We start from the raw sequence: 2,961 nt of genomic DNA, 5'->3' as shown, positions 1-2,961 counted from the left end.
AGAGAAAAACCAACCTCCGATTTCAGTTTCCTGACGTCTTCGTTAACCGACTTTTAATCATTTACTCCAGGCACACTGATATTAACAGTGTCATTGTTAAGTTCCCTGACCAACCCCCTCCCAGCCCCGTCCTAGGCCACCTTTAGAAGGGGACCTTCCCAGCACACCTTCTCTTCAGAACTGAATGAGAAGCTTTAGCTGATGTGCAAATGTACCACATTATTTAGTAAGAAATGTTGCATTTATTTAAAAAAAAAATAAGTGAGTTAAAATGAAGCCTCTGTGCAAAAGGAACTGGGAAGAAAATTGAAAAAGAAAAAGAGGATCTTTGATTAACAACAAAACAATTTCACTTAAAATGATGAGGAAAGACATCCATTGTTTAATTAGAGATAGAAGCTCACATTGGTTGAGCTAAGGTGGCACCAGGAGAGACAGAATTGGAGCTTATTTTGTCAATTTTCTGTTTCTGCATCTAAGAAGTTACTTTCCTCTTGAGTATGGAACACAACAGTAATACAAATATATATTGGCATGGTTCTGATACTTCGAGGTGCTCAAATCCACGATCAGTTATGTTAGTCATACAAGCATACAAAGGAAGGTAAAATTTAAACATGTGCCCGGGAAACTGACTTGTGAGGAAATGTTGAAAATATGATTAGTGTTAAACATGTCATCCATATTTACCACATCTATCCTCCTCAACAGTCTGCAACATATTTACAAAATCTATTTTTGCTTCAAAGGAGGAATTTAGCACATTATTTATTTTGATGAGTCTATATTTATTCCTACCTATCACTCCATAATTGGTCAAGCTGTGGGCACTGATTCCTTTATTTGTTGCGGCAGAATCCTTCCATATCCTTCCATGGATTTACTATTCTATAATTCCTAAGAAAAATGTTATTCATTTATTTTTGTGAATATGTTTTTATTTGCTCAGACTTCTGGGATCTTACAATTCCTCAACCAGTCTTTAAATGTAAGAGGTAATGGCACCGAGACTGAATCAGTTTCTGAGTGCTCTGGGGTAAATTTCATCAAGTGTAGATTACCTGTAAGCATGTAGCTTGACTAAGTAGTCTCTTACCTGTTAAGCTGCTGTTTGCAATTGCTTTGCTGTCAGTGCTCAAATTTATGTGAAGCCTGTGATCACACTTAATTCCTTTTGGGAAGAGGAAGGAAATACAATTTAAGATCTAACGTTCTAGGTTTCCTCTTTCATTTATTTAAAAACATTTGCTGGCCGGGCGCGGTGGCTCAAGCCTGTAATCCCAGCACTTTGGGAGGCCGAGGCGGGTGGATCACGAGGTCAAGAGATCCAGACCATCCTGGTCAACATGGTGAAACCCCGTCTCTACTAAAAATACAAAAAATTAGCTGGGCATGGTGGTGCGTGCCTGTAATCCCAGCTACTCAGGAGGCTGGGGCAGGAGAATTGCCTGAACCCAGGAGGCGGAAGTTGCGGTGAGCCGAGATCGCGCCATTGCACTCCAGCCTGGGTAACATGAGTGAAACTCCGTCTCAAAAAAAAAAAAAAAAAAACATTTGTTAATTTCCTTTAAAGGGAATATTGCATGCCTATGCACAGCTATTTTTATACAACAGAAAGTGGGAAAGAATTATGGGTAAGATAAAGAGTGAGACCATTAGAGCCCACTGCCATGAGTTCAGAATCTTAGCTTTGCCGCCATGTTTGTGTAATCATGTTTGCTCATTGTTTTTCTGTTTCCCCATTTGTAAAATGTAGTCCTAGTGGTACATACCTCACATCTACTTTATGGGGTAATTACAAGAATTAAATGAGTTAATGTATAGAGCACTTAGACTAGTATATAGCACCTGGTGGGTGCTATGTACTGTTGTTTAATTAAGAGTGCTATGTAACTATTTAATTAATTCTTATTTAAATATGTCATATGATGTGTGTGTATATGTATCTAAAATCTTATATTATCTATAAGCACACATATACATACCTACATACAAACATGGCATTTTATTTTTCTTGTATGTTGCTACTTATATCATATACTTACATATGTATTATAGTGTTCAAAAGATAGAGTAAAATATTTTGAATGTATGAGTATGACTCTCACAAAAATATAAAAAGAATACATTCTGAATGTTTTATTTGACTTATTGATGAATGAAAGAGCCAATAAGACATTAACTGATTCAAAGAAGGGTTCAAAATATACACACATACTATAGGCCATCAGGAATGATGAAATAAATTTTCTTATTGATATATACAGATATATAAGTAATTATACATGGGCATATATATGTAACAATCATCTGTTTATCTACCTACCTATCATTTTGTCTATAATTTTATTTCCTTGGCATTTTGCTAATTATTGTATATATTATATGTGGTCTCTGGATGCTTATAAACCTTATTTTTAATTTGTCCTCACTTTCCTTTTGTGTAGTATAATTTTGAGTTTTAGTTTTTGAGAACTTATCCTTTGGCCAAGATGATTTCCTGCAGCGTATTTCATTCATTGTCATGATTCTATTTATGCATCTCATGTAAATTTAAATGTAAATTTCTATTTACAAATTTACCGGTTCTCCTATTTTCCCCTAGTCCTTGAAATCTTTTCTATTGTTTCACTATGCTAACATTTGCATTTTTTAAGGACATTTGCTTTTTTGGCAATTTTTCATAATTTTTATGTATAAAACCCTAGTTTTTATTCCTCTATTCTCAGAATATGTTAAATGTTAAATTGTCTTGTTGTTCTTTTTGCATTGTGTCTTTGCATAATGTACACCTAAAACTTGTTAAACCCTTCTATCATGAACCCAATGTCCATTTACATTTAGCTCTAGGATTTTCTTACTTTACCAATTGTCTTCTCAAACTTTTATGCAAAATCTACATCACTGACACACAAGACTTTTTTGCTTCGTACTCTACTTCTAGTGATATTTGAAAGATAT

The sequence above is a fragment of the Cebus imitator genome, unplaced genomic scaffold (assembly GCF_001604975.1).
Source record: "Cebus imitator isolate Cc_AM_T3 unplaced genomic scaffold, Cebus_imitator-1.0 Scaffold141, whole genome shotgun sequence".
Classification (NCBI taxonomy): domain Eukaryota; kingdom Metazoa; phylum Chordata; class Mammalia; order Primates; family Cebidae; genus Cebus; species Cebus imitator.
Note: the sequence above shows the minus strand (reverse complement) of the source record.